Here is a 25,367-nt window from a genome sequence, read left to right as displayed (position 1 = left end):
TTTCCTGAATATATTCAGGAAAAAACGCATACGCCCTTTTTGGCCAACCAAGCAAGCTTGCAAAGGAAATCTGCACTACAATGAAGTCTCACTGCCCCCCGGTCAAAAGGGCCATCTGAAAAAAGTGTAAAATCCAGAAAGGCAAGACAGGACATGGAGAATTGGGAGCCTTGTTATGCTGATGGGCGGGATGTAAATTGCCAACAGCCACTCTGGAGAAGTGTATGCTGTTTCCTGAAACATCTAAAAAACAAAGCAACAGAGCCTAGGGCACTTCCACTTATGGTCCTATAGCTTAGGGAAATTAAAATCAAAAAGACACAGCCACCCCAAAGTTTGGGACGGCTCTGTTTACAAGAACCTCGTTTACGGTACAAGTTCAATATCACAGAAAGCGAAAAATGGATAAAGAAGTTGTGGTACTTACGTACAATGCAATATCACTCAGCAATGAAATCTATGTCATCAGGCCCGTAGCAGCATAATGAGTGGATTAAGGTACGATGATTGTAAGTGAAATAAGTCACACAGAAAAAGAAACATCATAAGATATCACTACTACACGGAATGTAAACTTGGCTACACAGGAACTGAATTACAAAACAGAACAGGGTCTCAAATGTAGAAAACCAACTTACGCTAGCTTAAGGGGAAAGGTGAGTTGGGGTGCTGCATGAAACCAGAGATTGAAATTAGCACAGATACCGTTCCATAAGCCAAATATGTAATAGACAAGAGCTACTCCTTGCTCAACGAAGTGGACTCAACACCCCATATTAAACGCCTAAGAATATACCTGACTAGAAATAATCTTAAAACCTACGGATTTATATGTCTCCGAAAGACAATCAAGCGTGTGTACAGCGGCATAAACGCAGCAGTGATAGGATTGGTGAGGTTCGGTGAGCAAATGCAGACCCTTTGAAGTCATATTGCATGGTACCCATTCCATGGGTCTCAACTCTCCAGGTTTAAGGGATTCTTCCTTCAGCTAAAACATGCATGTGGAACCCAGAGTATGATCCACCGTGTGATCGGGAAACGTGTTCAAATGTGTCTCAGTTTTCGTCCCCTGGTACTCGGGTGCAAACTCCAGACGCTTTACTAACACTCTCCCCACTTGGAGAGTCAGTGCCTTTAACCTCCTGTTTGGCCCAGTTTGCAATTTCTGCGGAAAATGTACAGGAATAGGGAGAACCAATGAGAGACTAGCTGGGGGTGTCTGGACGGGCAAATTTAACTCTCATTTCCCACCAGGAACAGGAATTAACCAAAGGCTCAGCGTGCCGTGCCGGAACCACACTAGGGCCTGAAGCAATCCTGCGGTGTTGCGGCCAGCTCACAAGAAAGCGAGTTGAAGAAACGAGCTCAGGGGCACTGTAATTCACAAACCTGCAGAGTTATAAATGACAGCTATCGTCCAAAAATATATTGAAGTAAGGCTGCCAAGAGGACTTGAAAGCGGGGCAGAATTGCAGGAAACCGATTTCAGGAGGTAGACGGGAATTGCATGTAAAGCATAGGAAAAGAGGCAGAACGTCCACAATGATGCACTTGGCCAAAAAGGGCGTATGCGTTTTTTCCTGAATATATTCAGGAAAAAACGCATACGCCCTTTTTGGCCAACCAAGCAAGCTTGCAAAGGAAATCTGCACTACAATGAAGTCTCACTGCCCCCCGGTCAAAAGGGCCATCTGAAAAAAGTGTAAAATCCAGAAAGGCAAGACAGGACATGGAGAATTGGGAGCCTTGTTATGCTGATGGGCGGGATGTAAATTGCCAGCAGCCACTCTGGAGAAGTGTATGCTGTTTCCTGAAACATCTAAAAAACAAAGCAACAGAGCCTAGGGCACTTCCACTTATGGTCCTATAGCTTAGGGAAATTAAAATCAAAAAGACACAGCCACCCCAAAGTTTGGGACGGCTCTGTTTACAAGAACCTCGTTTACGGTACAAGTTCAATATCACAGAAAGCGAAAAATGGATAAAGAAGTTGTGGTACTTACGTACAATGCAATATCACTCAGCAATGAAATCTATGTCATCAGGCCCGTAGCAGCATAATGAGTGGATTAAGGTACGATGATTGTAAGTGAAATAAGTCACACAGAAAAAGAAACATCATAAGATATCACTACTACACGGAATGTAAACTTGGCTACACAGGAACTGAATTACAAAACAGAACAGGGTCTCAAATGTAGAAAACCAACTTACGCTAGCTTAAGGGGAAAGGTGAGTTGGGGTGCTGCATGAAACCAGAGATTGAAATTAGCACAGATACCGTTCCATAAGCCAAATATGTAATAGACAAGAGCTACTCCTTGCTCAACGAAGTGGACTCAACACCCCATATTAAACGCCTAAGAATATACCTGACTAGAAATAATCTTAAAACCTACGGATTTATATGTCTCCAAAAGACAATCAAGCGTGTGTACAGTGGCATAAACGCAGCAGTGATAGGATTGGTGAGGTTCGGTGAGCAAATGCAGACCCTTTGAAGTCATATTGCATGGTACCCATTCCATGGGTCTCAACTCTCCAGGTTTAAGGGATTCTTCCTTCAGCTAAAACATGCATGTGGAACCCAGAGTATGATCCACCGTGTGATCGGGAAACGTGTTCAAATGTGTCTCAGTTTTCGTCCCCTGGTACTCGGGTGCAAACTCCAGACGCTTTACTAACACTCTCCCCACTTGGAGAGTCAGTGCCTTTAACCTCCTGTTTGGCCCAGTTTGCAATTTCTGCGGAAAATGTACAGGAATAGGGAGAACCAATGAGAGACTAGCTGGGGGTGTCTGGACGGGCAAATTTAACTCTCATTTCCCACCAGGAAGAGGAATTAACCAAAGGCTCAGCGTGCCGTGCCGGAACCACACTAGGGCCTGAAGCAATCCTGCGGTGTTGCGGCCAGCTCACAAGAAAGCGAGTTGAAGAAAGGAGCTCAGGGGCACTGTAATTCACAAACCTGCAGAGTTATAAATGACAGCTATCGTCCAAAAATATATTGAAGTAAGGCTGCCAAGAGGACTTGAAAGCGGGGCAGAATTGCAGGAAACCGATTTCAGGAGGTAGACGGGAATTGCATGTAAAGCATAGGAAAAGAGGCAGAACGTCCACAATGATGCACTTGGCCAAAAAGGGCGTATGCGTTTTTTCCTGAATATATTCAGGAAAAAACGCATACGCCCTTTTTGGCCAACCAAGCAAGCTTGCAAAGGAAATCTGCACTACAATGAAGTCTCACTGCCCCCCGGTCAAAAGGGCCATCTGAAAAAAGTGTAAAATCCAGAAAGGCAAGACAGGACATGGAGAATTGGGAGCCTTGTTATGCTGATGGGCGGGATGTAAATTGCCAACAGCCACTCTGGAGAAGTGTATGCTGTTTCCTGAAACATCTAAAAAACAAAGCAACAGAGCCTAGGGCACTTCCACTTATGGTCCTATAGCTTAGGGAAATTAAAATCAAAAAGACACAGCCACCCCAAAGTTTGGGATGGCTCTGTTTACAAGAACCTCGTTTACGGTACAAGTTCAATATCACAGAAAGCGAAAAATGGATAAAGAAGTTGTGGTACTTACGTACAATGCAATATCACTCAGCAATGAAATCTATGTCATCAGGCCCGTAGCAGCATAATGAGTGGATTAAGGTACGATGATTGTAAGTGAAATAAGTCACACAGAAAAAGAAACATCATAAGATATCACTACTACACGGAATGTAAACTTGGCTACACAGGAACTGAATTACAAAACAGAACAGGGTCTCAAATGTAGAAAACCAACTTACGCTAGCTTAAGGGGAAAGGTGAGTTGGGGTGCTGCATGAAACCAGAGATTGAAATTAGCACAGATACCGTTCCATAAGCCAAATATGTAATAGACAAGAGCTACTCCTTGCTCAACGAAGTGGACTCAACACCCCATATTAAACGCCTAAGAATATACCTGACTAGAAATAATCTTAAAACCTACGGATTTATATGTCTCCGAAAGACAATCAAGCGTGTGTACAGCGGCATAAACGCAGCAGTGATAGGATTGGTGAGGTTCGGTGAGCAAATGCAGACCCTTTGAAGTCATATTGCATGGTACCCATTCCATGGGTCTCAACTCTCCAGGTTTAAGGGATTCTTCCTTCAGCTAAAACATGCATGTGGAACCCAGAGTATGATCCACCGTGTGATCGGGAAACGTGTTCAAATGTGTCTCAGTTTTCGTCCCCTGGTACTCGGGTGCAAACTCCAGACGCTTTACTAACACTCTCCCCACTTGGAGAGTCAGTGCCTTTAACCTCCTGTTTGGCCCAGTTTGCAATTTCTGCGGAAAATGTACAGGAATAGGGAGAACCAATGAGAGACTAGCTGGGGGTGTCTGGACGGGCAAATTTAACTCTCATTTCCCACCAGGAAGAGGAATTAACCAAAGGCTCAGCGTGCCGTGCCGGAACCACACTAGGGCCTGAAGCAATCCTGCGGTGTTGCGGCCAGCTCACAAGAAAGCGAGTTGAAGAAAGGAGCTCAGGGGCACTGTAATTCACAAACCTGCAGAGTTATAAATGACAGCTATCGTCCAAAAATATATTGAAGTAAGGCTGCCAAGAGGACTTGAAAGCGGGGCAGAATTGCAGGAAACCGATTTCAGGAGGTAGACGGGAATTGCATGTAAAGCATAGGAAAAGAGGCAGAACGTCCACAATGATGCACTTGGCCAAAAAGGGCGTATGCGTTTTTTCCTGAATATATTCAGGAAAAAACGCATACGCCCTTTTTGGCCAACCAAGCAAGCTTGCAAAGGAAATCTGCACTACAATGAAGTCTCACTGCCCCCCGGTCAAAAGGGCCATCTGAAAAAAGTGTAAAATCCAGAAAGGCAAGACAGGACATGGAGAATTGGGAGCCTTGTTATGCTGATGGGCGGGATGTAAATTGCCAACAGCCACTCTGGAGAAGTGTATGCTGTTTCCTGAAACATCTAAAAAACAAAGCAACAGAGCCTAGGGCACTTCCACTTATGGTCCTATAGCTTAGGGAAATTAAAATCAAAAAGACACAGCCACCCCAAAGTTTGGGACGGCTCTGTTTACAAGAACCTCGTTTACGGTACAAGTTCAATATCACAGAAAGCGAAAAATGGATAAAGAAGTTGTGGTACTTACGTACAATGCAATATCACTCAGCAATGAAATCTATGTCATCAGGCCCGTAGCAGCATAATGAGTGGATTAAGGTACGATGATTGTAAGTGAAATAAGTCACACAGAAAAAGAAACATCATAAGATATCACTACTACACGGAATGTAAACTTGGCTACACAGGAACTGAATTACAAAACAGAACAGGGTCTCAAATGTAGAAAACCAACTTACGCTAGCTTAAGGGGAAAGGTGAGTTGGGGTGCTGCATGAAACCAGAGATTGAAATTAGCACAGATACCGTTCCATAAGCCAAATATGTAATAGACAAGAGCTACTCCTTGCTCAACGAAGTGGACTCAACACCCCATATTAAACGCCTAAGAATATACCTGACTAGAAATAATCTTAAAACCTACGGATTTATATGTCTCCGAAAGACAATCAAGCGTTTGTACAGCAGCATAAACGCAGCAGTGATAGGATTGGTGAGGTTCGGTGAGCAAATGCAGACCCTTTGAAGTCATATTGCATGGTACCCATTCCATGGGTCTCAACTCTCCAGGTTTAAGGGATTCTTCCTTCAGCTAAAACATGCATGTGGAACCCAGAGTATGATCCACCGTGTGATCAGGAAACGTGTTCAAATGTGTCTCAGTTTTCGTCCCCTGGTACTCGGGTGCAAACTCCAGACGCTTTACTAACACTCTCCCCACTTGGAGAGTCAGTGCCTTTAACCTCCTGTTTGGCCCAGTTTGCAATTTCTGCGGAAAATGTACAGGAATAGGGAGAACCAATGAGAGACTAGCTGGGGGTGTCTGGACGGGCAAATTTAACTCTCATTTCCCACCAGGAACAGGAATTAACCAAAGGCTCAGCGTGCCGTGCCGGAACCACACTAGGGCCTGAAGCAATCCTGCGGTGTTGCGGCCAGCTCACAAGAAAGCGAGTTGAAGAAAGGAGCTCAGGGGCACTGTAATTCACAAACCTGCAGAGTTATAAATGACAGCTATCGTCCAAAAATATATTGAAGTAAGGCTGCCAAGAGGACTTGAAAGCGGGGCAGAATTGCAGGAAACCGATTTCAGGAGGTAGACGGGAATTGCATGTAAAGCATAGGAAAAGAGGCAGAACGTCCACAATGATGCACTTGGCCAAAAAGGGCGTATGCGTTTTTTCCTGAATATATTCAGGAAAAAACGCATACGCCCTTTTTGGCCAACCAAGCAAGCTTGCAAAGGAAATCTGCACTACAATGAAGTCTCACTGCCCCCCGGTCAAAAGGGCCATCTGAAAAAAGTGTAAAATCCAGAAAGGCAAGACAGGACATGGAGAATTGGGAGCCTTGTTATGCTGATGGGCGGGATGTAAATTGCCAGCAGCCACTCTGGAGAAGTGTATGCTGTTTCCTGAAACATCTAAAAAACAAAGCAACAGAGCCTAGGGCACTTCCACTTATGGTCCTATAGCTTAGGGAAATTAAAATCAAAAAGACACAGCCACCCCAAAGTTTGGGACGGCTCTGTTTACAAGAACCTCGTTTACGGTACAAGTTCAATATCACAGAAAGCGAAAAATGGATAAAGAAATTGTGGTACTTACGTACAATGCAATATCACTCAGCAATGAAATCTATGTCATCAGGCCCGTAGCAGCATAATGAGTGGATTAAGGTACGATGATTGTAAGTGAAATAAGTCACACAGAAAAAGAAACATCATAAGATATCACTACTACACGGAATGTAAACTTGGCTACACAGGAACTGAATTACAAAACAGAACAGGGTCTCAAATGTAGAAAACCAACTTACGCTAGCTTAAGGGGAAAGGTGAGTTGGGGTGCTGCATGAAACCAGAGATTGAAATTAGCACAGATACCGTTCCATAAGCCAAATATGTAATAGACAAGAGCTACTCCTTGCTCAACGAAGTGGACTCAACACCCCATATTAAACGCCTAAGAATATACCTGACTAGAAATAATCTTAAAACCTACGGATTTATATGTCTCCGAAAGACAATCAAGCGTGTGTACAGCGGCATAAACGCAGCAGTGATAGGATTGGTGAGGTTCGGTGAGCAAATGCAGACCCTTTGATGTCATATTGCATGGTACCCATTCCATGGGTCTCAACTCTCCAGGTTTAAGGGATTCTTCCTTCAGCTAAAACATGCATGTGGAACCCAGAGTATGATCCACCGTGTGATCGGGAAACGTGTTCAAATGTGTCTCAGTTTTCGTCCCCTGGTACTCGGGTGCAAACTCCAGACGCTTTACTAACACTCTCCCCACTTGGAGAGTCAGTGCCTTTAACCTCCTGTTTGGCCCAGTTTGCAATTTCTGCGGAAAATGTACAGGAATAGGGAGAACCAATGAGAGACTAGCTGGGGGTGTCTGGACGGGCAAATTTAACTCTCATTTCCCACCAGGAAGAGGAATTAACCAAAGGCTCAGCGTGCCGTGCCGGAACCACACTAGGGCCTGAAGCAATCCTGCGGTGTTGCGGCCAGCTCACAAGAAAGCGAGTTGAAGAAAGGAGCTCAGGGGCACTGTAATTCACAAACCTGCAGAGTTATAAATGACAGCTATCGTCCAAAAATATATTGAAGTAAGGCTGCCAAGAGGACTTGAAAGCGGGGCAGAATTGCAGGAAACCGATTTCAGGAGGTAGACGGGAATTGCATGTAAAGCATAGGAAAAGAGGCAGAACGTCCACAATGATGCACTTGGCCAAAAAGGGCGTATGCGTTTTTTCCTGAATATATTCAGGAAAAAACGCATACGCCCTTTTTGGCCAACCAAGCAAGCTTGCAAAGGAAATCTGCACTACAATGAAGTCTCACTGCCCCCCGGTCAAAAGGGCCATCTGAAAAAAGTGTAAAATCCAGAAAGGCAAGACAGGACATGGAGAATTGGGAGCCTTGTTATGCTGATGGGCGGGATGTAAATTGCCAGCAGCCACTCTGGAGAAGTGTATGCTGTTTCCTGAAACATCTAAAAAACAAAGCAACAGAGCCTAGGGCACTTCCACTTATGGTCCTATAGCTTAGGGAAATTAAAATCAAAAAGACACAGCCACCCCAAAGTTTGGGACGGCTCTGTTTACAAGAACCTCGTTTACGGTACAAGTTCAATATCACAGAAAGCGAAAAATGGATAAAGAAATTGTGGTACTTACGTACAATGCAATATCACTCAGCAATGAAATCTATGTCATCAGGCCCGTAGCAGCATAATGAGTGGATTAAGGTACGATGATTGTAAGTGAAATAAGTCACACAGAAAAAGAAACATCATAAGATATCACTACTACACGGAATGTAAACTTGGCTACACAGGAACTGAATTACAAAACAGAACAGGGTCTCAAATGTAGAAAACCAACTTACGCTAGCTTAAGGGGAAAGGTGAGTTGGGGTGCTGCATGAAACCAGAGATTGAAATTAGCACAGATACCGTTCCATAAGCCAAATATGTAATAGACAAGAGCTACTCCTTGCTCAACGAAGTGGACTCAACACCCCATATTAAACGCCTAAGAATATACCTGACTAGAAATAATCTTAAAACCTACGGATTTATATGTCTCCAAAAGACAATCAAGCGTGTGTACAGTGGCATAAACGCAGCAGTGATAGGATTGGTGAGGTTCGGTGAGCAAATGCAGACCCTTTGAAGTCATATTGCATGGTACCCATTCCATGGGTCTCAACTCTCCAGGTTTAAGGGATTCTTCCTTCAGCTAAAACATGCATGTGGAACCCAGAGTATGATCCACCGTGTGATCGGGAAACGTGTTCAAATGTGTCTCAGTTTTCGTCCCCTGGTACTCGGGTGCAAACTCCAGACGCTTTACTAACACTCTCCCCACTTGGAGAGTCAGTGCCTTTAACCTCCTGTTTGGCCCAGTTTGCAATTTCTGCGGAAAATGTACAGGAATAGGGAGAACCAATGAGAGACTAGCTGGGGGTGTCTGGACGGGCAAATTTAACTCTCATTTCCCACCAGGAAGAGGAATTAACCAAAGGCTCAGCGTGCCGTGCCGGAACCACACTAGGGCCTGAAGCAATCCTGCGGTGTTGCGGCCAGCTCACAAGAAAGCGAGTTGAAGAAAGGAGCTCAGGGGCACTGTAATTCACAAACCTGCAGAGTTATAAATGACAGCTATCGTCCAAAAATATATTGAAGTAAGGCTGCCAAGAGGACTTGAAAGCGGGGCAGAATTGCAGGAAACCGATTTCAGGAGGTAGACGGGAATTGCATGTAAAGCATAGGAAAAGAGGCAGAACGTCCACAATGATACACTTGGCCAAAAAGGGCGTATGCGTTTTTTCCTGAATATATTCAGGAAAAAACGCATACGCCCTTTTTGGCCAACCAAGCAAGCTTGCAAAGGAAATCTGCACTACAATGAAGTCTCACTGCCCCCCGGTCAAAAGGGCCATCTGAAAAAAGTGTAAAATCCAGAAAGGCAAGACAGGACATGGAGAATTGGGAGCCTTGTTATGCTGATGGGCGGGATGTAAATTGCCAACAGCCACTCTGGAGAAGTGTATGCTGTTTCCTGAAACATCTAAAAAACAAAGCAACAGAGCCTAGGGCACTTCCACTTATGGTCCTATAGCTTAGGGAAATTAAAATCAAAAAGACACAGCCACCCCAAAGGTTGGGACGGCTCTGTTTACAAGAACCTCGTTTACGGTACAAGTTCAATATCACAGAAAGCGAAAAATGGATAAAGAAGTTGTGGTACTTACGTACAATGCAATATCACTCAGCAATGAAATCTATGTCATCAGGCCCGTAGCAGCATAATGAGTGGATTAAGGTACGATGATTGTAAGTGAAATAAGTCACACAGAAAAAGAAACATCATAAGATATCACTACTACACGGAATGTAAACTTGGCTACACAGGAACTGAATTACAAAACAGAACAGGGTCTCAAATGTAGAAAACCAACTTACGCTAGCTTAAGGGGAAAGGTGAGTTGGGGTGCTGCATGAAACCAGAGATTGAAATTAGCACAGATACCGTTCCATAAGCCAAATATGTAATAGACAAGAGCTACTCCTTGCTCAACGAAGTGGACTCAACACCCCATATTAAACGCCTAAGAATATACCTGACTAGAAATAATCTTAAAACCTACGGATTTATATGTCTCCGAAAGACAATCAAGCGTGTGTACAGCGGCATAAACGCAGCAGTGATAGGATTGGTGAGGTTCGGTGAGCAAATGCAGACCCTTTGAAGTCATATTGCATGGTACCCATTCCATGGGTCTCAACTCTCCAGGTTTAAGGGATTCTTCCTTCAGCTAAAACATGCATGTGGAACCCAGAGTATGATCCACCGTGTGATCGGGAAACGTGTTCAAATGTGTCTCAGTTTTCGTCCCCTGGTACTCGGGTGCAAACTCCAGACGCTTTACTAACACTCTCCCCACTTGGAGAGTCAGTGCCTTTAACCTCCTGTTTGGCCCAGTTTGCAATTTCTGCGGAAAATGTACAGGAATGGAGAGAACCAATGAGAGACTAGCTGGGGGTGTCTGGACGGGCAAATTTAACTCTCATTTCCCACCAGGAACAGGAATTAACCAAAGGCTCAGCGTGCCGTGCCGGAACCACACTAGGGCCTGAAGCAATCCTGCGGTGTTGCGGCCAGCTCACAAGAAAGCGAGTTGAAGAAAGGAGCTCAGGGGCACTGTAATTCACAAACCTGCAGAGTTATAAATGACAGCTATCGTCCAAAAATATATTGAAGTAAGGCTGCCAAGAGGACTTGAAAGCGGGGCAGAATTGCAGGAAACCGATTTCAGGAGGTAGACGGGAATTGCATGTAAAGCATAGGAAAAGAGGCAGAACGTCCACAATGATGCACTTGGCCAAAAAGGGCGTATGCGTTTTTTCCTGAATATATTCAGGAAAAAACGCATACGCCCTTTTTGGCCAACCAAGCAAGCTTGCAAAGGAAATCTGCACTACAATGAAGTCTCACTGCCCCCCGGTCAAAAGGGCCATCTGAAAAAAGTGTAAAATCCAGAAAGGCAAGACAGGACATGGAGAATTGGGAGCCTTGTTATGCTGATGGGCGGGATGTAAATTGCCAACAGCCACTCTGGAGAAGTGTATGCTGTTTCCTGAAACATCTAAAAAACAAAGCAACAGAGCCTAGGGCACTTCCACTTATGGTCCTATAGCTTAGGGAAATTAAAATCAAAAAGACACAGCCACCCCAAAGGTTGGGACGGCTCTGTTTACAAGAACCTCGTTTACGGTACAAGTTCAATATCACAGAAAGCGAAAAATGGATAAAGAAGTTGTGGTACTTACGTACAATGCAATATCACTCAGCAATGAAATCTATGTCATCAGGCCCGTAGCAGCATAATGAGTGGATTAAGGTACGATGATTGTAAGTGAAATAAGTCACACAGAAAAAGAAACATCATAAGATATCACTACTACACGGAATGTAAACTTGGCTACACAGGAACTGAATTACAAAACAGAACAGGGTCTCAAATGTAGAAAACCAACTTACGCTAGCTTAAGGGGAAAGGTGAGTTGGGGTGCTGCATGAAACCAGAGATTGAAATTAGCACAGATACCGTTCCATAAGCCAAATATGTAATAGACAAGAGCTACTCCTTGCTCAACGAAGTGGACTCAACACCCCATATTAAACGCCTAAGAATATACCTGACTAGAAATAATCTTAAAACCTACGGATTTATATGTCTCCGAAAGACAATCAAGCGTGTGTACAGCGGCATAAACGCAGCAGTGATAGGATTGGTGAGGTTCGGTGAGCAAATGCAGACCCTTTGAAGTCATATTGCATGGTACCCATTCCATGGGTCTCAACTCTCCAGGTTTAAGGGATTCTTCCTTCAGCTAAAACATGCATGTGGAACCCAGAGTATGATCCACCGTGTGATCGGGAAACGTGTTCAAATGTGTCTCAGTTTTCGTCCCCTGGTACTCGGGTGCAAACTCCAGACGCTTTACTAACACTCTCCCCACTTGGAGAGTCAGTGCCTTTAACCTCCTGTTTGGCCCAGTTTGCAATTTCTGCGGAAAATGTACAGGAATGGGGAGAACCAATGAGAGACTAGCTGGGGGTGTCTGGACGGGCAAATTTAACTCTCATTTCCCACCAGGAAGAGGAATTAACCAAAGGCTCAGCGTGCCGTGCCGGAACCACACTAGGGCCTGAAGCAATCCTGCGGTGTTGCGGCCAGCTCACAAGAAAGCGAGTTGAAGAAAGGAGCTCAGGGGCACTGTAATTCACAAACCTGCAGAGTTATAAATGACAGCTATCGTCCAAAAATATATTGAAGTAAGGCTGCCAAGAGGACTTGAAAGCGGGGCAGAATTGCAGGAAACCGATTTCAGGAGGTAGACGGGAATTGCATGTAAAGCATAGGAAAAGAGGCAGAACGTCCACAATGATGCACTTGGCCAAAAAGGGCGTATGCGTTTTTTCCTGAATATATTCAGGAAAAAACGCATACGCCCTTTTTGGCCAACCAAGCAAGCTTGCAAAGGAAATCTGCACTACAATGAAGTCTCACTGCCCCCCGGTCAAAAGGGCCATCTGAAAAAAGTGTAAAATCCAGAAAGGCAAGACAGGACATGGAGAATTGGGAGCCTTGTTATGCTGATGGGCGGGATGTAAATTGCCAACAGCCACTCTGGAGAAGTGTATGCTGTTTCCTGAAACATCTAAAAAACAAAGCAACAGAGCCTAGGGCACTTCCACTTATGGTCCTATAGCTTAGGGAAATTAAAATCAAAAAGACACAGCCACCCCAAAGGTTGGGACGGCTCTGTTTACAAGAACCTCGTTTACGGTACAAGTTCAATATCACAGAAAGCGAAAAATGGATAAAGAAGTTGTGGTACTTACGTACAATGCAATATCACTCAGCAATGAAATCTATGTCATCAGGCCCGTAGCAGCATAATGAGTGGATTAAGGTACGATGATTGTAAGTGAAATAAGTCACACAGAAAAAGAAACATCATAAGATATCACTACTACACGGAATGTAAACTTGGCTACACAGGAACTGAATTACAAAACAGAACAGGGTCTCAAATGTAGAAAACCAACTTACGCTAGCTTAAGGGGAAAGGTGAGTTGGGGTGCTGCATGAAACCAGAGATTGAAATTAGCACAGATACCGTTCCATAAGCCAAATATGTAATAGACAAGAGCTACTCCTTGCTCAACGAAGTGGACTCAACACCCCATATTAAACGCCTAAGAATATACCTGACTAGAAATAATCTTAAAACCTACGGATTTATATGTCTCCGAAAGACAATCAAGCGTGTGTACAGCGGCATAAACGCAGCAGTGATAGGATTGGTGAGGTTCGGTGAGCAAATGCAGACCCTTTGAAGTCATATTGCATGGTACCCATTCCATGGGTCTCAACTCTCCAGGTTTAAGGGATTCTTCCTTCAGCTAAAACATGCATGTGGAACCCAGAGTATGATCCACCGTGTGATCGGGAAACGTGTTCAAATGTGTCTCAGTTTTCGTCCCCTGGTACTCGGGTGCAAACTCCAGACGCTTTACTAACACTCTCCCCACTTGGAGAGTCAGTGCCTTTAACCTCCTGTTTGGCCCAGTTTGCAATTTCTGCGGAAAATGTACAGGAATGGAGAGAACCAATGAGAGACTAGCTGGGGGTGTCTGGACGGGCAAATTTAACTCTCATTTCCCACCAGGAACAGGAATTAACCAAAGGCTCAGCGTGCCGTGCCGGAACCACACTAGGGCCTGAAGCAATCCTGCGGTGTTGCGGCCAGCTCACAAGAAAGCGAGTTGAAGAAAGGAGCTCAGGGGCACTGTAATTCACAAACCTGCAGAGTTATAAATGACAGCTATCGTCCAAAAATATATTGAAGTAAGGCTGCCAAGAGGACTTGAAAGCGGGGCAGAATTGCAGGAAACCGATTTCAGGAGGTAGACGGGAATTGCATGTAAAGCATAGGAAAAGAGGCAGAACGTCCACAATGATGCACTTGGCCAAAAAGGGCGTATGCGTTTTTTCCTGAATATATTCAGGAAAAAACGCATACGCCCTTTTTGGCCAACCAAGCAAGCTTGCAAAGGAAATCTGCACTACAATGAAGTCTCACTGCCCCCCGGTCAAAAGGGCCATCTGAAAAAAGTGTAAAATCCAGAAAGGCAAGACAGGACATGGAGAATTGGGAGCCTTGTTATGCTGATGGGCGGGATGTAAATTGCCAACAGCCACTCTGGAGAAGTGTATGCTGTTTCCTGAAACATCTAAAAAACAAAGCAACAGAGCCTAGGGCACTTCCACTTATGGTCCTATAGCTTAGGGAAATTAAAATCAAAAAGACACAGCCACCCCAAAGGTTGGGACGGCTCTGTTTACAAGAACCTCGTTTACGGTACAAGTTCAATATCACAGAAAGCGAAAAATGGATAAAGAAGTTGTGGTACTTACGTACAATGCAATATCACTCAGCAATGAAATCTATGTCATCAGGCCCGTAGCAGCATAATGAGTGGATTAAGGTACGATGATTGTAAGTGAAATAAGTCACACAGAAAAAGAAACATCATAAGATATCACTACTACACGGAATGTAAACTTGGCTACACAGGAACTGAATTACAAAACAGAACAGGGTCTCAAATGTAGAACACCAACTTACGCTAGCTTAAGGGGAAAGGTGAGTTGGGGTGCTGCATGAAACCAGAGATTGAAATTAGCACAGATACCGTTCCATAAGCCAAATATGTAATAGACAAGAGCTACTCCTTGCTCAACGAAGTGGACTCAACACCCCATATTAAACGCCTAAGAATATACCTGACTAGAAATAATCTTAAAACCTACGGATTTATATGTCTCCGAAAGACAATCAAGCGTGTGTACAGCGGCATAAACGCAGCAGTGATAGGATTGGTGAGGTTCGGTGAGCAAATGCAGACCCTTTGAAGTCATATTGCATGGTACCCATTCCATGGGTCTCAACTCTTCAGGTTTAAGGGATTCTTCCTTCAGCTAAAACATGCATGTGGAACCCAGAGTATGATCCACCGTGTGATCGGGAAACGTGTTCAAATGTGTCTCAGTTTTCGTCCCCTGGTACTCGGGTGCAAACTCCAGACGCTTTACTAACACTCTCCCCACTTGGAGAGTCAGTGCCTTTAACCTCCTGTTTGGCCCAGTTTGCAATTTCTGCGGAAAATGTACAGGAATAGGGAGAACCAATGAGAGACTAGCTGGGGGTGTCTGGACGGGCAAATTTAACTCTCATTTCCCACCAGGAAGAGGAATTAACCAAAGGCTCAGCGTGCCGTGCCAGAACCACACTAGGGCCTGAAGCAATCCTGCGGTGTTGCGGCCAGCTCACAAGAAAGCGAGTTGAAGAAAGGAGCTCAGGGGCACTGTAATTCACAAACCTGCAGAGTTATAAATGACAGCTATCGTCCAAAAATATATTGAAGTAAGGCTGCCAAGAGGACTTGAAAGCGGGGCAGAATTGCAGGAAACCGATTTCAGGAGGTAGACGGGAATTGCATGTAAAGCATAGGAAAAGAGGCAGAACGTCCACAATGATGCACTTGGCCAAAAAGGGCGTATGCGTTTTTTCCTGAATATATTCAGGAAAAAACGCATACGCCCTTTTTGGCCAACCAAGCAAGCTTGCAAAGGAAATCTGCACTACAATGAAGTCTCACTGCCCCCCGGTCAAAAGGGCCATCTGAAAAAAGTGTAAAATCCAGAAAGGCAAGACAGGACATGGAGAATTGGGAGCCTTGTTATGCTGATGGGCGGGATGTAAATTGCCAACAGCCACTCTGGAGAAGTGTATGCTGTTTCCTGAAACATCTAAAAAACAAAGCAACAGAGCCTAGGGCACTTCCACTTATGGTCCTATAGCTTAGGGAAATTAAAATCAAAAAGACACAGCCACCCCAAAGGTTGGGACGGCTCTGTTTACAAGAACCTCGTTTACGGTACAAGTTCAATATCACAGAAAGCGAAAAATGGATAAAGAAGTTGTGGTACTTACGTACAATGCAATATCACTCAGCAATGAAATCTATGTCATCAGGCCCGTAGCAGCATAATGAGTGGATTAAGGTACGATGATTGTAAGTGAAATAAGTCACACAGAAAAAGAAACATCATAAGATATCACTACTACACGGAATGTAAACTTGGCTACACAGGAACTGAATTACAAAACAGAACAGGGTCTCAAATGTAGAAAACCAACTTACGCTAGCTTAAGGGGAAAGGTGAGTTGGGGTGCTGCATGAAACCAGAGATTGAAATTAGCACAGATACCGTTCCATAAGCCAAATATGTAATAGACAAGAGCTACTCCTTGCTCAACGAAGTGGACTCAACACCCCATATTAAACGCCTAAGAATATACCTGACTAGAAATAATCTTAAAACCTACGGATTTATATGTCTCCGAAAGACAATCAAGCGTGTGTACAGCGACATAAACGCAGCAGTGATAGGATTGGTGAGGTTCGGTGAGCAAATGCAGACCCTTTGAAGTCATATTGCATGGTACCCATTCCATGGGTCTCAACTCTCCAGGTTTAAGGGATTCTTCCTTCAGCTAAAACATGCATGTGGAACCCAGAGTATGATCCACCGTGTGATCGGGAAACGTGTTCAAATGTGTCTCAGTTTTCGTCCCCTGGTACTCGGGTGCAAACTCCAGACGCTTTACTAACACTCTCCCCACTTGGAGAGTCAGTGCCTTTAACCTCCTGTTTGGCCCAGTTTGCAATTTCTGCGGAAAATGTACAGGAATGGGGAGAACCAATGAGAGACTAGCTGGGGGTGTCTGGACGGGCAAATTTAACTCTCATTTCCCACCAGGAAGAGGAATTAACCAAAGGCTCAGCGTGCCGTGCCGGAACCACACTAGGGCCTGAAGCAATCCTGCGGTGTTGCGGCCAGCTCACAAGAAAGCGAGTTGAAGAAAGGAGCTCAGGGGCACTGTAATTCACAAACCTGCAGAGTTATAAATGACAGCTATCGTCCAAAAATATATTGAAGTAAAGCTGCCAAGAGGACTTGAAAGCGGGGCAGAATTGCAGGAAACCGATTTCAGGAGGTAGACGGGAATTGCATGTAAAGCATAGGAAAAGAGGCAGAACGTCCACAATGATGCACTTGGCCAAAAAGGGCGTATGCGTTTTTTCCTGAATATATTCAGGAAAAAACGCATACGCCCTTTTTGGCCAACCAAGCAAGCTTGCAAAGGAAATCTGCACTACAATGAAGTCTCACTGCCCCCCGGTCAAAAGGGCCATCTGAAAAAAGTGTAAAATCCAGAAAGGCAAGACAGGACATGGAGAATTGGGAGCCTTGTTATGCTGATGGGCGGGATGTAAATTGCCAACAGCCACTCTGGAGAAGTGTATGCTGTTTCCTGAAACATCTAAAAAACAAAGCAACAGAGCCTAGGGCACTTCCACTTATGGTCCTATAGCTTAGGGAAATTAAAATCAAAAAGACACAGCCACCCCAAAGGTTGGGACGGCTCTGTTTACAAGAACCTCGTTTACGGTACAAGTTCAATATCACAGAAAGCGAAAAATGGATAAAGAAGTTGTGGTACTTACGTACAATGCAATATCACTCAGCAATGAAATCTATGTCATCAGGCCCGTAGCAGCATAATGAGTGGATTAAGGTACGATGATTGTAAGTGAAATAAGTCACACAGAAAAAGAAACATCATAAGATATCACTACTACACGGAATGTAAACTTGGCTACACAGGAACTGAATTACAAAACAGAACAGGGTCTCAAATGTAGAAAACCAACTTACGCTAGCTTAAGGGGAAAGGTGAGTTGGGGTGCTGCATGAAACCAGAGATTGAAATTAGCACAGATACCGTTCCATAAGCCAAATATGTAATAGACAAGAGCTACTCCTTGCTCAACGAAGTGGACTCAACACCCCATATTAAACGCCTAAGAATATACCTGACTAGAAATAATCTTAAAACCTACGGATTTATATGTCTCCGAAAGACAATCAAGCGTGTGTACAGCGGCATAAACGCAGCAGTGATAGGATTGGTGAGGTTCGGTGAGCAAATGCAGACCCTTTGAAGTCATATTGCATGGTACCCATTCCATGGGTCTCAACTCTCCAGGTTTAAGGGATTCTTCCTTCAGCTAAAACATGCATGTGGAACCCAGAGTATGATCCACCGTGTGATCGGGAAACGTGTTCAAATGTGTCTCAGTTTTCGTCCCCTGGTACTCGGGTGCAAACTCCAGACGCTTTACTAACACTCTCCCCACTTGGAGAGTCAGTGCCTTTAACCTCCTGTTTGGCCCAGTTTGCAATTTCTGCGGAAAATGTACAGGAATGGAGAGAACCAATGAGAGACTAGCTGGGGGTGTCTGGACGGGCAAATTTAACTCTCATTTCCCACCAGGAACAGGAATTAACCAAAGGCTCAGCGTGCCGTGCCGGAACCACACTAGGGCCTGAAGCAATCCTGCGGTGTTGCGGCCAGCTCACAAGAAAGCGAGTTGAAGAAAGGAGCTCAGGGGCACTGTAATTCACAAACCTGCAGAGTTATAAATGACAGCTATCGTCCAAAAATATATTGAAGTAAGGCTGCCAAGAGGACTTGAAAGCGGGGCAGAATTGCAGGAAACCGATTTCAGGAGGTAGACGGGAATTGCATGTAAAGCATAGGAAAAGAGGCAGAACGTCCACAATGATGCACTTGGCCAAAAAGGGCGTATGCGTTTTTTCCTGAATATATTCAGGAAAAAACGCATACGCCCTTTTTGGCCAACCAAGCAAGCTTGCAAAGGAAATCTGCACTACAATGAAGTCTCACTGCCCCCCGGTCAAAAGGGCCATCTGAAAAAAGTGTAAAATCCAGAAAGGCAAGACAGGACATGGAGAATTGGGAGCCTTGTTATGCTGATGGGCGGGATGTAAATTGCCAACAGCCACTCTGGAGAAGTGTATGCTGTTTCCTGAAACATCTAAAAAACAAAGCAACAGAGCCTAGGGCACTTCCACTTATGGTCCTATAGCTTAGGGAAATTAAAATCAAAAAGACACAGCCACCCCAAAGGTTGGGACGGCTCTGTTTACAAGAACCTCGTTTACGGTACAAGTTCAATATCACAGAAAGCGAAAAATGGATAAAGAAGTTGTGGTACTTACGTACAATGCAATATCACTCAGCAATGAAATCTATGTCATCAGGCCCGTAGCAGCATAATGAGTGGATTAAGGTACGATGATTGTAAGTGAAATAAGTCACACAGAAAAAGAAACATCATAAGATATCACTACTACACGGAATGTAAACTTGGCTACACAGGAACTGAATTACAAAACAGAACAGGGTCTCAAATGTAGAAAACCAACTTACGCTAGCTTAAGGGGAAAGGTGAGTTGGGGTGCTGCATGAAACCAGAGATTGAAATTAGCACAGATACCGTTCCATAAGCCAAATATGTAATAGACAAGAGCTACTCCTTGCTCAACGAAGTGGACTCAACACCCCATATTAAACGCCTAAGAATATACCTGACTAGAAATAATCTTAAAACCTACGGATTTATATGTCTCCGAAAGACAATCAAGCGTGTGTACAGCGGCATAAACGCAGCAGTGATAGGATTGGTGAGGTTCGGTGAGCAAATGCAGACCCTTTGAAGTCATATTGCATGGTACCCATTCCATGGGTCTCAACTCTCCAGGTTTAAGGGATTCTTCCTTCAGCTAAAACATGCATGTGGAACCCAGAGTATGATCCACCGTGTGATCGGGAAACGTGTTCAAATGTGTCTCAGTTTTCGTCCCCTGGTACTCGGGTGCAAACTCCAGACGCTTTACTAACACTCTCCCCACTTGGAGAGTCAGTGCCTTTAACCTCCTGTTTGGCCCAGTTTGCAATTTCTGCGGAAAATGTACAGGAATGGGGAGAACCAATGAGAGACTAGCTGGGGGTGTCTGGACGGGCAAATTTAACTCTCATTTCCCACCAGGAAGAGGAATTAACCAAAGGCTCAGCGTGCCGTGCCGGAACCACACTAGGGCCTGAAGCAATCCTGCGGTGTTGCGGCCAGCTCACAAGAAAGCGAGTTGAAGAAAGGAGCTCAGGGGCACTGTAATTCACAAACCTGCAGAGTTATAAATGACAGCTATCGTCCAAAAATATATTGAAGTAAGGCTGCCAAGAGGACTTGAAAGCGGGGCAGAATTGCAGGAAACCGATTTCAGGAGGTAGACGGGAATTGCATGTAAAGCATAGGAAAAGAGGCAGAACGTCCACAATGATGCACTTGGCCAAAAAGGGCGTATGCGTTTTTTCCTGAATATATTCAGGAAAAAACGCATACGCCCTTTTTGGCCAACCAAGCAAGCTTGCAAAGGAAATCTGCACTACAATGAAGTCTCACTGCCCCCCGGTCAAAAGGGCCATCTGAAAAAAGTGTAAAATCCAGAAAGGCAAGACAGGACATGGAGAATTGGGAGCCTTGTTATGCTGATGGGCGGGATGTAAATTGCCAACAGCCACTCTGGAGAAGTGTATGCTGTTTCCTGAAACATCTAAAAAACAAAGCAACAGAGCCTAGGGCACTTCCACTTATGGTCCTATAGCTTAGGGAAATTAAAATCAAAAAGACACAGCCACCCCAAAGGTTGGGACGGCTCTGTTTACAAGAACCTCGTTTACGGTACAAGTTCAATATCACAGAAAGCGAAAAATGGATAAAGAAGTTGTGGTACTTACGTACAATGCAATATCACTCAGCAATGAAATCTATGTCATCAGGCCCGTAGCAGCATAATGAGTGGATTAAGGTACGATGATTGTAAGTGAAATAAGTCACACAGAAAAAGAAACATCATAAGATATCACTACTACACGGAATGTAAACTTGGCTACACAGGAACTGAATTACAAAACAGAACAGGGTCTCAAAGGTAGAAAACCAACTTACGCTAGCTTAAGGGGAAAGGTGAGTTGGGGTGCTGCATGAAACCAGAGATTGAAATTAGCACAGATACCGTTCCATAAGCCAAATATGTAATAGACAAGAGCTACTCCTTGCTCAACGAAGTGGACTCAACACCCCATATTAAACGCCTAAGAATATACCTGACTAGAAATAATCTTAAAACCTACGGATTTATATGTCTCCGAAAGACAATCAAGCGTGTGTACAGCGGCATAAACGCAGCAGTGATAGGATTGGTGAGGTTCGGTGAGCAAATGCAGACCCTTTGAAGTCATATTGCATGGTACCCATTCCATGGGTCTCAACTCTCCAGGTTTAAGGGATTCTTCCTTCAGCTAAAACATGCATGTGGAACCCAGAGTATGATCCACCGTGTGATCGGGAAACGTGTTCAAATGTGTCTCAGTTTTCGTCCCCTGGTACTCGGGTGCAAACTCCAGACGCTTTACTAACACTCTCCCCACTTGGAGAGTCAGTGCCTTTAACCTCCTGTTTGGCCCAGTTTGCAATTTCTGCGGAAAATGTACAGGAATGGAGAGAACCAATGAGAGACTAGCTGGGGGTGTCTGGACGGGCAAATTTAACTCTCATTTCCCACCAGGAACAGGAATTAACCAAAGGCTCAGCGTGCCGTGCCGGAACCACACTAGGGCCTGAAGCAATCCTGCGGTGTTGCGGCCAGCTCACAAGAAAGCGAGTTGAAGAAAGGAGCTCAGGGGCACTGTAATTCACAAACCTGCAGAGTTATAAATGACAGCTATCGTCCAAAAATATATTGAAGTAAGGCTGCCAAGAGGACTTGAAAGCGGGGCAGAATTGCAGGAAACCGATTTCAGGAGGTAGACGGGAATTGCATGTAAAGCATAGGAAAAGAGGCAGAACGTCCACAATGATGCACTTGGCCAAAAAGGGCGTATGCGTTTTTTCCTGAATATATTCAGGAAAAAACGCATACGCCCTTTTTGGCCAACCAAGCAAGCTTGCAAAGGAAATCTGCACTACAATGAAGTCTCACTGCCCCCCGGTCAAAAGGGCCATCTGAAAAAAGTGTAAAATCCAGAAAGGCAAGACAGGACATGGAGAATTGGGAGCCTTGTTATGCTGATGGGCGGGATGTAAATTGCCAACAGCCACTCTGGAGAAGTGTATGCTGTTTCCTGAAACATCTAAAAAACAAAGCAACAGAGCCTAGGGCACTTCCACTTATGGTCCTATAGCTTAGGGAAATTAAAATCAAAAAGACACAGCCACCCCAAAGGTTGGGACGGCTCTGTTTACAAGAACCTCGTTTACGGTACAAGTTCAATATCACAGAAAGCGAAAAATGGATAAAGAAGTTGTGGTACTTACGTACAATGCAATATCACTCAGCAATGAAATCTATGTCATCAGGCCCGTAGCAGCATAATGAGTGGATTAAGGTACGATGATTGTAAGTGAAATAAGTCACACAGAAAAAGAAACATCATAAGATATCACTACTACACGGAATGTAAACTTGGCTACACAGGAACTGAATTACAAAACAGAACAGGGTCTCAAATGTAGAAAACCAACTTACGCTAGCTTAAGGGGAAAGGTGAGTTGGGGTGCTGCATGAAACCAGAGATTGAAATTAGCACAGATACCGTTCCATAAGCCAAATATGTAATAGACAAGAGCTACTCCTTGCTCAACGAAGTGGACTCAACACCCCATATTAAACGCCTAAGAATATACCTGACTAGAAATAATCTTAAAACCTACGGATTTATATGTCTCCGAAAGACAATCAAGCGTGTGTACAGCGACATAAACGCAGCAGTGATAGGATTGGTGAGGTTCGGTGAGCAAATGCAGACCCTTTGAAGTCATATTGCATGGTACCCATTCCATGGGTCTCAACTCTCCAGGTTTAAGGGATTCTTCCTTCAGCTAAAACATGCATGTGGAACCCAGAGTATGATCCACCGTGTGATCGGGAAACGTGTTCAAATGTGTCTCAGTTTTCGTCCCCTGGTACTCGGGTGCAAACTCCAGACGCTTTACTAACACTCTCCCCACTTGGAGAGTCAGTGCCTTTAACCTCCTGTTTGGCCCAGTTTGCAATTTCTGCGGAAAATGTACAGGAATGGGGAGAACCAATGAGAGACTAGCTGGGGGTGTCTGGACGGGCAAATTTAACTCTCATTTCCCACCAGGAAGAGGAATTAACCAAAGGCTCAGCGTGCCGTGCCGGAACCACACTAGGGCCTGAAGCAATCCTGCGGTGTTGCGGCCAGCTCACAAGAAAGCGAGTTGAAGAAAGGAGCTCAGGGGCACTGTAATTCACAAACCTGCAGAGTTATAAATGACAGCTATCGTCCAAAAATATATTGAAGTAAAGCTGCCAAGAGGACTTGAAAGCGGGGCAGAATTGCAGGAAACCGATTTCAGGAGGTAGACGGGAATTGCATGTAAAGCATAGGAAAAGAGGCAGAACGTCCACAATGATGCACTTGGCCAAAAAGGGCGTATGCGTTTTTTCCTGAATATATTCAGGAAAAAACGCATACGCCCTTTTTGGCCAACCAAGCAAGCTTGCAAAGGAAATCTGCACTACAATGAAGTCTCACTGCCCCCCGGTCAAAAGGGCCATCTGAAAAAAGTGTAAAATCCAGAAAGGCAAGACAGGACATGGAGAATTGGGAGCCTTGTTATGCTGATGGGCGGGATGTAAATTGCCAACAGCCACTCTGGAGAAGTGTATGCTGTTTCCTGAAACATCTAAAAAACAAAGCAACAGAGCCTAGGGCACTTCCACTTATGGTCCTATAGCTTAGGGAAATTAAAATCAAAAAGACACAGCCACCCCAAAGGTTGGGACGGCTCTGTTTACAAGAACCTCGTTTACGGTACAAGTTCAATATCACAGAAAGCGAAAAATGGATAAAGAAGTTGTGGTACTTACGTACAATGCAATATCACTCAGCAATGAAATCTATGTCATCAGGCCCGTAGCAGCATAATGAGTGGATTAAGGTACGATGATTGTAAGTGAAATAAGTCACACAGAAAAAGAAACATCATAAGATATCACTACTACACGGAATGTAAACTTGGCTACACAGGAACTGAATTACAAAACAGAACAGGGTCTCAAATGTAGAAAACCAACTTACGCTAGCTTAAGGGGAAAGGTGAGTTGGGGTGCTGCATGAAACCAGAGATTGAAATTAGCACAGATACCGTTCCATAAGCCAAATATGTAATAGACAAGAGCTACTCCTTGCTCAACGAAGTGGACTCAACACCCCATATTAAACGCCTAAGAATATACCTGACTAGAAATAATCTTAAAACCTACGGATTTATATGTCTCCGAAAGACAATCAAGCGTGTGTACAGCGGCATAAACGCAGCAGTGATAGGATTGGTGAGGTTCGGTGAGCAAATGCAGACCCTTTGAAGTCATATTGCATGGTACCCATTCCATGGGTCTCAACTCTCCAGGTTTAAGGGATTCTTCCTTCAGCTAAAACATGCATGTGGAACCCAGAGTATGATCCACCGTGTGATCGGGAAACGTGTTCAAATGTGTCTCAGTTTTCGTCCCCTGGTACTCGGGTGCAAACTCCAGACGCTTTACTAACACTCTCCCCACTTGGAGAGTCAGTGCCTTTAACCTCCTGTTTGGCCCAGTTTGCAATTTCTGCGGAAAATGTACAGGAATGGAGAGAACCAATGAGAGACTAGCTGGGGGTGTCTGGACGGGCAAATTTAACTCTCATTTCCCACCAGGAACAGGAATTAACCAAAGGCTCAGCGTGCCGTGCCGGAACCACACTAGGGCCTGAAGCAATCCTGCGGTGTTGCGGCCAGCTCACAAGAAAGCGAGTTGAAGAAAGGAGCTCAGGGGCACTGTAATTCACAAACCTGCAGAGTTATAAATGACAGCTATCGTCCAAAAATATATTGAAGTAAGGCTGCCAAGAGGACTTGAAAGCGGGGCAGAATTGCAGGAAACCGATTTCAGGAGGTAGACGGGAATTGCATGTAAAGCATAGGAAAAGAGGCAGAACGTCCACAATGATGCACTTGGCCAAAAAGGGCGTATGCGTTTTTTCCTGAATATATTCAGGAAAAAACGCATACGCCCTTTTTGGCCAACCAAGCAAGCTTGCAAAGGAAATCTGCACTACAATGAAGTCTCACTGCCCCCCGGT

Source organism: Leucopleurus acutus (assembly GCF_964270905.1).
Source record: "Leucopleurus acutus genome assembly, chromosome: 1".
NCBI lineage: Eukaryota > Metazoa > Chordata > Mammalia > Artiodactyla > Delphinidae > Leucopleurus > Leucopleurus acutus.
This window is presented reverse-complemented; position numbering follows the sequence as displayed.